Raw genomic sequence first — 11,215 nt, 5'->3', positions numbered from 1 at the left:
ACAAGCACCTGAATAATCCATTTGATTAAAATCCTGATTCAAAATGAATATTCTTTAGTTATTACAGCATGTACTGAAATAAAATCAGATGAACTGGAAAAAAATAGACCTTATTATGTTTCTGCATTTTGTTCCAGCTCCTGTTTTGTTATTTGTTGAATATATACAGATTCTTATAATGACTTGATAGATGGAATCATTTTATTTTGAACATGTAAATATAACTGAAATAACAAGAGAAAAGAAAAACTTTTAATGAAAATCTCTATGTCAACACAACGCATAAACGTTGTGTTTATGCTGAAAAGTTTGAACTTCTGTTCATCATCTGTGAGAAATGATGCTCACAGATGACAGACGAAACTTGCACTCCATCAAAGAACTGAATGACACATTTAGAGATCATTAATGCTGCTCTGTTTGTTCCATCTTTTCCTCTAAATGCCTCTAAATTCAAACACAAAACATTTCAAACAATGCAATCTTAGACCACCAGTAACTCACTAGAAATGAATCAATACGTCGGTGACACAGTGTAGGCATTTGAAGCATTTCAAATTAACTTTGATAGTTTATCCCATCAAAATAAATATACAAGCACTAAATTATATGTATTTTTACATGCACTAACAACTTCATTAGGTTTGCCTTACCAGTATTGGGTTGGACCCCTTTTACTGTTAGAACTCCCATAATTATTCACGCCATAGATTCAACAAGGTTCTGGAAACTGTCACGGTGTGGCATGGCACACCGTGGAAGGAGTGGGGAAGGAGGACCCAGGCGCGGTGCTCTATGTATAGACAGTGTTTATTTACAAAGTGAAACAACGTAACAATAAATCCCCGTGTTCTCCCAGACTCCAGTGTCGTGTCTCCCCGTGAATAGTCCGTGTTTCTGTGCTCTCTCCGCTCCCGTGTCAGCACCCCCCGGTGCTCGCTGCTCTCGTGTCTTCCACGCTGCTCCTGCGGGAAACATAAGACGCAGCCATCAGGACACATACAACTGCGGGCATGCACACACACTAACTCAATAACAGGACGACTAACGTGGAGTCTCATGCAATGATCCCGCGTGGGTGGGAGCTCCAAGACTCTCCTAAGTAGCTCCCCCGACGAGCCCTGATCAGCGGCAGGTGTGTGGCTTCGGGTGTGGCCAGTCCTTCCACAGGGCCACACCCCTCAGGCCTGCAGGTGACTGAGCTCCATCCTCCAAGCATACCCGCAGACGTACACACACACACACACATCTACAAGCATGGAGAAGAGCAGCAGCAACACCAAAATACATATAATAATAATAATAATAATAATAATAATAATAATAATAATAATAAATAACTGCTCAGGGATCCTGGGTCGCCCAGTCCCAAGACCCTGACAGAAACATTCCTTAGAGATTTTGGTCCATGCTGAAATGATAGCATCACACTGTTGCTGCAGATCTGTAGGAGGACGGATCCAAGCGCTCGTGATGTTTATGCCAAATTCTGCTCCACCATCTGAATGTTGTAACAGAAATCAAGACTCATCAGACCAGGCAGTGTTTTTTCAGTCTACTACTGTCCAGCATTAGTGAGCCAGTGTGAATGTCTGCATGCCTAAACACACTGACTTGCTATAATGCGATTGGCTGATTGGATATTTGCATTAACAATCAGCAGAACAGATATACATAATAAATTGCATACATTTCCCTCCACTGGAATCTGATGGTAAAGTTCACAGAATATAAAGAAAACAAGAAAATCAAACCTGAATCAGGAGAACACAACGGAAACACAAGGAATGAACAAGAAAACATGCATGCACTGAGGGAACTGATCTGATAACTAGAGACAAGTGCTGACAAAAAAAGTAAAGAGAAACTGAATAAAATGGCAGAAGCTTATATTATTATATTACAAAAACAAAAGGAAAAGAAGATCAAGAAGTAAAGTGATTTAGTACACACTCTAAACTCCATTTTATTTATTTAGCTTATACAAGGGCAATCCCAAAAGTAAGGTCTCCAAAGTGGTGGGGACGTAGAGAAACTATTCGTAGGGCTGTTGGCCACACTGTTGTGATAGGTGCTTCCTCCACTCCTAAAGACTCATGCGCGGCTTCGCTGCGATGCTCAATCTTGGCTTGGCAGGCCTTGAAAATGGAGCTCCCATTTGAACGTTACCGCCAAGTTCAAAGTTCTCGCAGTAATTCAATTTTTGAACACAAAAGGCGTTAAACTGGATGAAAAACAATTGACCGAAGTACAGTTGTGATGTATGTCAAGAACGTTTGCAGGTCAGCCGGTCAGGAATAGATTTTGCTCTGATGAAGAGATGAAAGATGAGGTTCAACAGTTCTTGAAGGACATGGTGGCGACCTGGTATGACACGACAATTCTAAAACTGCCACAGCATCTATGAAAATGCATCAACTGAAATGGCAATTATGTAGAAAAATAAATAATTCTTAAACATTTAAAATGATGTAAATATTAAAGAAAATAAACACTTGTTTGTATTTCCAAAAGAAATAGGAGACCTTACTTTTGGGATTGCCCTCATATATTTGTCTTAATATCACAGCAGCAATGACAAACAGATTGGTCACTGGGGTTGACTCCCAGACTTTGTCTTAAAGCAGCTTAATGTTCTTTAAAATATACATGAAATATTTAGCTAATGCAAAAAAATAAGACTGCACTTTTGTTTCTAGTCTAACACTTTCTTTAACTTGTCAGACCTTAATAGACTTTTCGAAGCCAAATTCCTACATAATTTAACAAACTCAATTTTGCACAAGTTTTGATCTGGTTTACAACCACAGTGTAGGAAGCTTCCAACTCTGTCTTACTCTTGTCTGTATTCTACAATGCAAGTCTTTCTTTGGATGGTGCGTCCTAAAAGATGTATGCCAAACTACACAACAAGAATGCAAACTAGCTACCCTGCAGTACAACAGCTATTCAGTTTTGTTGTTTTCATGGATAGTCAAGAAGGCTGCTGTCTTTCAGCATGAAAAAATTAATCTTTCAGTCCAGTCTTTCTACCGTGTATGGTATGTAGCCACAAAGTGCAATCAAGTATAAAAGAATCATTGAGAATGAGTCAGCTGTGGTGACATAGAGATAATAACATCTACAGGCAGCAGCTAATGTGTGATTTTTCTTGACATGTCTTGATGGTCTTTCTCGATGGGATAAAAACCTCAGGATATCAGTAGCTTAGAGAATATAACTGGTAAATGCTTCTAGGAGTCCGTTAGCGGTACTGCTATGTGTCAAAATTCGGAAACAACCAACTGTGCACAGCAACCAAACGTTACTGCCCACAATCTGCTCATCCGTTAACACTTAGAGATCAGAAGCAACATTTTAGTCTTTCAAGTCATTTGCAACCAGTCTTCTATGAAATATGGTATATATCTCAAAATGTTAAATGTTATCTGCATCTGGATTAGTGCATTCCAGTTACTCCGTCAACAGCCTCTCTGCTTCTGACAGTTATTTCATCACGTACGCTATCATTTTCTTTTCTTACATAACTTAGATCTGTCTCTCTTCAAGGGGTCTGTGCAAGCACTGCAAATGACATCTAACACCAGTTTTTTGTGTGACAAATCAACATGTTTCCCACTTTTAAAGTACTACTTTTTATTTGGCAAGTCAGCAAAAACTGGTCACAGGCAGGCCAAAGCATTCAGTCACTTTATTGCCTCCCTCTTCCCCTGAGAAGCTCCCGTCTCAGCCAGGCATAGCTGGAGGACGTTTGCCCGACTGCTAAATCACCGGTGGTACCAATAAAGCTTACTGCAATCACATGGGGCCTCTGTGTTACATGTAACATTTTCTGCTTTTGGAAGCCAAATCTAAATCCTGTAGTAATTTATACTCATAATTAAGATATTTCCTATTTTTCTTTTAGATAATTGTTGCTTATAGATGAGTAAAAGTAAATGTTTTTTCTTATCACTAGCTAACCTGTTGATCCACTATAACAAATTTAAATATGAGTGAGACATATTTCCACACATAGTTATATGTAGAACAGTGTTGGATGATGTAGATAAATACACTTAGATTAAGAAAAGCTTTTTTCACATCCTCCCCTCTACCAGGATCAGACAATGCCCAGTTTGAGTCACCTGGAATTGCTATTTGAAACGGTAAATTTTAATCAGCATTCGCGTATTAATAAAAAAAAAAAGGGGGTAGGGAAGGGGAGGGGTGTGTCAATGAAAAAAGAGAGAGGCGCACACGATGCACCTATGAGTCATTGTGGTATAGTGGCTAAAATAGAGCACAAAGAGATAAAAGGAAGCATCTGTAAGGCTTCCTAAGCCATTCTCAGCTCTCCGTGACTCATCCCAAGGCATTGTTCATATTTTGGCTATTTTTTGTGCCAATATTTGTGGCTTTCCTTCACCAATTAACTCTTTGCTTTTTGTAATTTTCACTTCTGTCCTATGGATGTATTTATTCATCTATGTCTCATAAATCACTCTGTCTGCAGGGGAAATGACGTTGCTCACAAACCAGCAAGGAAAGAGCAGAGTGAAGAAATCCAGAAGCCAGATTCTTGACTCCATAGACGACTTGTTTACACTTGTTTAAAGTTTCCACCCACCTGCAGAGGTGGCTATTTTTGTTGATTGCCCCGCTACTCGGGATTGTAAAGCTTGATTGAAACATATGACTCAACTGCATGAAATATACAGGAAATAATATGTGGCTTTTTTTTTGTTTGTTTTTTTGTTTTTTTTTATTTGCTTGATTTTTGAGTATACACAACAGCCTTTTGTCTCAAAAGTGCCAGGCTCAGAGTTTGCGTTTTTAGAAACTTCACCAAACAAATGAAAAATCCTGCCAAATATTAAAACTATTATGGCACATATGTTACATATTGAATTAATTTAATTGTTGTTGCATTGCATTCTGTGACTTTATTTTTTTGGCAAAGTGCTACATTGACTAGTGCAGAAAGTACACAGTTATATGCATTAATATTAAAAATAAATGAAGTCTCCAAGCTGAGATAAACCTGGTTCTTTTCCCATCACTGTGAAGAAACGCATCATTAACATTTGCCATTCAAAACTGCCATGAGTCCAGCAGGAGCTACACTGTGTGATGCTTACCGTGAAGTCTAAACATGAAACCAAATATGAAAAGTGGATCTAGCAACAGTGACATCATCTACTTCTGGACTTTGTTAATTGGAGCCTTAAAGTTAGCTTTCTTGTGGTGATAGGTTAGAGTTCAAAGCTGGTTAGCAAGCTGATAAACTGTACATATGCAGACTCAGACCATAAATACCATGGTAATAAATTACTACATTTCTACCAGCCTCACATCAGGATGTGTTATATAACTCAATTCAAAGTTCAAAAACAATTGGGGAGTTCACCAAACCCCTAATTTTAAGCCTCGTTACCCTTTTTATAATTTATCACAGATGTGTTTAACGTGCTGGTACGTACGTGCGTGACACACTTTTGGAGCTAGAATGAAATGGACATTAGAGGAACTGCAGTTTTTGTCACTTCATCTTTCAGTCCACAGGTTACCCCTGAGCAAGGTACCGTCCCTACACACTGCTCCCCGGGCGCCCAGTGGCTGCCCACTGCTTCACTGAGTGAATGGGTTAAATGCAGAGAGGGATTTTCCCCACGGGGACCAATAAAGTACACTCTCTTCTTCTTCTTTCTTCTCAGAGATGGACCAGTAGGAAGTACTGGTAGTGGAAATAAATCAGGATGGGTGCAAGAAACAGATTTCCTCATCTTTCTGAAGCACTTTGCAAACCACACCAAGGTAAGCCATGATAAAACGTAATGGAATTGCGATGCTGGTGAACAACTATATTTTTTCAGCTTCATTGTTATGTTCAAAATTGGTGCAAGAGTTGTAGGTTATAATGCCCACTGAGCCAATGAGGCCAAACTCAAGGAAGACCAACCAAAATTAATGAAATATTCAGTTGCAGAAAATTCCATAATTTGTCTTTTTTGGGGGGTTGGAATATGTTCAAAAGTTAGATTTCTGCATTCTGTCACACACACACACAGCTACATAAATGGATGTAAGTGCATTCATGTGTTGAATAAACAAAGATTACATGTTAATGTTTTGTTAGTACCCTTATTTCATTGTGTTACATTTCACCCCAGGATATGTTACAACTAACCCAGACTATGGGGTTAATTGTAACATTTCACTCTTTGTGTTTGAGGCCATATCATGCAATGAGTAATTGTGCTGCAGAGAAAATAGCTGCACTATTTAATAGCTGAGACATGTAAATACTTTGCATTACATTTTGAATCCACTACCTTAAAAGAGCTCCAATTTACAGATAGAAATGTCAAAAATGTTACAACTATCCCCGGTCTCCCCTATATATATGTACTGAACGGCAATATTTGATGCTAGCACTCAGATTAATTTCAAAGTTGTGAGACTTTGAATGTCTATGAGTCAAAAAGTGATGTGTTTTTATTGTAATTCCTAGAGTGATTTTCCTAAATCTTATCTCTGGCACATGCCCTCCTAACAACGATACAAAAACAGTAACACTGAAACTAATAACTGAAGCTAAGCATGTCATACAGTCACTATGTGTCTTTGGAGTTTGCTTTCTTTCAGCTCTGTGGGGGGTTAAATTTTCCACTTGGATCAGAATCCTTTTGTGTGTTTCTCCTTCTGTCTGCATGAACCGTCTTCCTGCCTGTCTCCTGTGGTGTTGCCCTTGCCCCTGTTCCTAGCAGTCCGTGCTCTGACAAGTGACCCCACAGAGCATCGGTCTCACATGGCTGGCTGTGTCCGCACAGATGTGTCCCTGCTTGTCCTTTTCTGTCTTTCTTCCTGTGATGTGGCCCTCTAGTGTCTACCCAAAGTCATCTCATGGGTTGTAGCCCTTCTTCAGTTCAGAGTCCTCTGCTGTCATCGTTCTTTTCCTCCATTTTTCCCTCCTCATAATTTCTTGTTCTTTTTCCCCCTTCTTTGCAATAACTTTTGATCTGCTCTGGCTCACATGAAATTCTTGCTGCCATGTCAGCTTCACAGGATTTATTCTGTTCTGCCTCCGTCTCAATCCTTTTAATCTTTTTCAAATCCCACCCACTCCCTTTGATTTTCTGTGTTCCCATTGTTTTCATTTCTATTGAGTGTTCTTTCACCATTCTATCATTAACATTTAAGCTTTTTTGTCTTACCTGGAATCTGGTTTCTCTTCCTCTTAATGTTTGCTCCACATTTCCTAGATGATCATTTTGCAGATTGCGATTTGAACATGGTATTGAATACAAAACTACAGACAGGGGAGAAAAGAACCCTCCCAAATCAGAGTTACAAATTTGAGGTGTTGTTTTTCTCCGAGTAATCCAATCAAATATTTCCCTTTGATCCATCTGGGTTTTTTTTGTTGTTGTTTATTTTGACTCTGCATTTGCCAAAAAAAAAAAAAAAAAGGAGCCCTTTAAAGCCAGATTAGTCATCCCAAAACTTCACCTTGTATCACCGATCATATCTGTCGCCACAGAACAGAGTGCAGAAAAGCTGAATCCAAGTGGAAAAACACCACCTCCATTTGAAAGACTTTCTAACTCCTTCATGCACATGAAGTACATTTGTTGGTTTGATTAACAACAGTAAATACAACCCACGTTCTTGTTCAGTACCATCCAGTGTTGGGTAAGTTACTTTAAAATAGTAACTTAGTTACATTACTAGTTACTTCTCTCAAAAGTAACTCAGTTACTTCAAGTTACTCGTTACTTTCAAAGTAACTAGTTACTAGGGAAAGTAACTTTGGTTTTACTCAGAATTCTCTTGTTAATGTGTTTCTTCCATAACTTTGCCAGTCTTCTAGCTTGCTTACTTGCCACAAGTGCACTGTGCCACCTACCAATAGAAAGGAAAAGATAATGTGCATATCTCCATGAGAGAAATCCCACGCCTGGACCGTCATTGACTGCTGCCATGATTCTAGCCTACGTCACAGTGTCATCTGCGCCTTTTACATCCAACACAAAAACTGCAGTCGTGGTGCTTTTGATTGTACTCAGAACTCGGAAATTCTGCCTTCTGAATAGGAAGATGTAGGTAACACCAGACTGCAGATGAGCTGCATACAGGGCTGGACTGGGACAAAAAAATCGTCCTGGGCATTTTGACTAGAGACTGGCCCACCATTATAGGAAAAATCATAAAGCCTTTGAATGCAAACAAACGCTGTTGTGACAGTGATGTTCACTGTTTTGATGGTATATATGCATCAATCTATCAATCGTTTGTTGTAAGATTCAGATAATTATTTTTTAAAAGCGAGACATTTTAAATGAGAATAAGAAAGAAAAGTATTTCTTTGTGCCCCCCTTTCCCTGTTGATGCCCTACCTGCCCCCCTGGCAACACTTTGCTAGATCCGCACCTGCACAGTTACCAGCTGTCAGCTACCTAAAAAAGGATCCTGGGGTTATTTGTCTCTCAGAAACAGTTCGTAACTTCCCTTCAACTCATTCATGTCACCTAAAAGGTAAACCTATTTCTCCATCACCTGTTCAGCTCTGATGATCCAGTAAGGACATCTCCTGGTTTCATCTTCATGTTTCCCTCTCACCACATATCCAAACCGACATCCTGACCAGCAGGTTTACAGCTGTGGCTCCAGCAAACATCAGCTGATACTAGAAATTAATATTAAATAAATTCTAACAATAGCTGATCAAGCTTAAACGTGCTGCTGTTGTTTAGCGCGACATCCGCTGGTTTCCTCTTTCGGCGCAAAGTGAGCGATAAACAAACAAGAGAGAAAAGACGATCAGCTGATCATTGATCAGTTTTCATGATTGAAGTAGAAACAGGAGAGGGAGGGGGAGAGAATGAGAGAAGAAGAGGCAGCTGTGCAGCGTAAACACAGAATAACTCCAGCTTTGTGTCTTTTTCATTGTTGCTGAATTACGGGACAAACTGTTCCTTTTCACCTCAATAAGAAACGCGTAATATTTTCTCTGAATACCAGACGGGACGGTTGGCAACTCTAATAACTTATGAACAAAATAAAGTTCAACATCATTAGCTTCATAGCACCCACCCAGCTGTATAGAAACTCCGTCATGCTAGCTAGCACGCAGTACGGAAAAAGTCAGAATAACGAAAATAAACTCCACCTAAACTTGGTTCATATCTGACCCAGAGAGACTGCAGGTCATAACTTCTTACCTGAAGTTCAGTTCACACTTGGACCGGCGGCCGCCTCGGGTCTCTTTTCCTTCTGCGTCCCTTTTCCTTCATCCACCTGCTGGCCTCCACCACTTGCTAATGTTACTGAATCTGTGGAAGCTCCGCGATAGCCACCACACGAAGTAACGAGTAACGACCCTATCTAAATCCCAGTAACGAGTAACGCGTTCCTGGTTTTGGCATAATAACTAGTTACCGTGCTCGTTACCACAATAATAACGTAGTTACTGTAACGCGTTACTTAATAACGCGTTAGTCCCAACACTGGTACCATCAGTGTCAACGTTGCATATCTTCCTGTCCAACTGACATCATCCCTCCTGAGTTCGTTTAAGAGGTTTTACCTGTCATCTCCCCGGTTTCTCTTTATTACAAATCAATGCCTTTCATCTGGCTGCATTTCAGACAGCCAACCTCTTCCCTCTGCTTAAAAAAATCCTCCCATGATTCCACGGTTATACATAATTACAGGCCAATTTCCAAACTTCCCTTCATTAAAACAATGCCTTTAGAAAGCTGTTGCTCATCAGCTCTTTCAGCTACTTGAGTGAAACAAAATTTTTAATTGGAAATTGCAATCCAGTTGCTGACAAATCACAGCACTGAAAGAACATTTTTGAAAATTACTAACAATATTCGTATGCCTCACTGATAAAGGTGAACATTCGATTTTATTGTCTTGACACATGCTCAATCATCCAGGTAAGTAGATCCCGAAAGGTTGATTCTGTTCATCTGGATGTACGTCTACATGAACAGAATCGATTTTATTCTTATGAGATTTATCTGGAGCCTTTGTTACTGATCACACTATTTATATTAACATATTACAAAACTGCATTGGCATCACGGGCACTGCTCCTAAACAGTTTGACAGCTATTTCAGAATTCATTTGAGTCTATGTGTCCTCATCTTCGCCCCCCCGTTTTGTCTCCCAGGGCTCCAGTCTTGGACCAGTTCAGTTTTCTTTATATGTGTGTTATCCCTGGGCCATCTACTCAACAGTTTCAAAAGAAGCCCTGATCATTGCAATGTACTGTAGATGACACACAGGTGTACTTTTCTGTGAAGCCAACCAACCTCAACAACTGTATTGTCAGTTCTAGTAAAACCCATTCTTGTGTTTGGCACAAGATTTCCTCTAAGGCAATCAGTCAGTACATCAGCCCCCTCTGATAAGAACAAATCACCTGATAAGAACGTTGGTACCATCTTTGACCAACATCTGCATTTTGAACACATCTGCATCTCTTAGCTGATCCAATCTTCTTTCCTTCATCTAAAAAAATATTGCTAAAATCAAATTGTTGCTGTCATTCGGTCATTTTGAACTTTAATTTTCTCCTGCGTTGATTGCTGTTTTCATGTTTTCATGTGCATCTCTTAGTCCTCCACAGCCCATATCCAGCTGTTGCAGAACACAGCAGGAAGGATGTTAACAAAAATGAGCCGGCACTCACATCTATTCTTTTTTCTCTTCACTGGCTCCCAGTGAATTTCAGAATCTGCTTTAAAATCCTATTATTAACACATAAAGCCCCACTGACAGGCCCCTGCTTATATATGAGAGCTACTGAGACCCTATTAGTGCAGCCAAGGTCTCACATCATCTGATCAAGGTCTTGTAATTGTTCCACCTTCTTACCGTAAAGCCAAATATAATCACCCATTTGAGCCTGTAGCATCCTAAGTTTGGGGAAGCTTTCCTCATCAGGTGAGCTGAATCTGTGATTTGTTTTAAACGACTGCTGAAAACTCATTTTTATTCAGTAGATTTCTCCTAATCTTTCTCCCATTATTTTGAGTCATAGTTTACATCTATTTGTGTAAATGAAAGCGAGTATGTTGGAATGTATGTGAAACAGTATGGTGTTGACTTATCCTTAATGTAGGCTTTTACTAACTGTGAAGCACTTTGTATCTTTGTGTTTTAAAAAGTGCTATACAAATAAAGTTATCATTTTCTTTTTTATCCTTCACTGTGTCTAAT

At 39.5% G+C, this 11,215-nt stretch overlaps 1 long non-coding RNA gene across 1 annotated transcript; it reads right to left on the bottom strand.

Annotated features, from left to right (window-relative positions):
* Window positions 1-791: 791 nt before the first annotated feature.
* LOC143413015 (uncharacterized) lies at window positions 792-9,482 on the bottom strand. Its single transcript, XR_013093569.1, has 3 exons — window positions 9,204-9,482; window positions 1,050-1,501; window positions 792-965 (listed from the first exon to the last, which is right to left on the bottom strand). It is a non-coding gene; the product is annotated as an uncharacterized LOC143413015 (long non-coding RNA).
* Between the last annotated feature and the right edge of the window lie 1,733 nt (window positions 9,483-11,215).

This window comes from Maylandia zebra, linkage group LG16, assembly GCF_041146795.1.
Source record: "Maylandia zebra isolate NMK-2024a linkage group LG16, Mzebra_GT3a, whole genome shotgun sequence".
Taxonomy (NCBI): domain Eukaryota; kingdom Metazoa; phylum Chordata; class Actinopteri; order Cichliformes; family Cichlidae; genus Maylandia; species Maylandia zebra.
The sequence above is the reverse complement of the archived record's forward strand: the minus strand, read 5'-3'. Positions and strand labels throughout refer to the sequence as shown.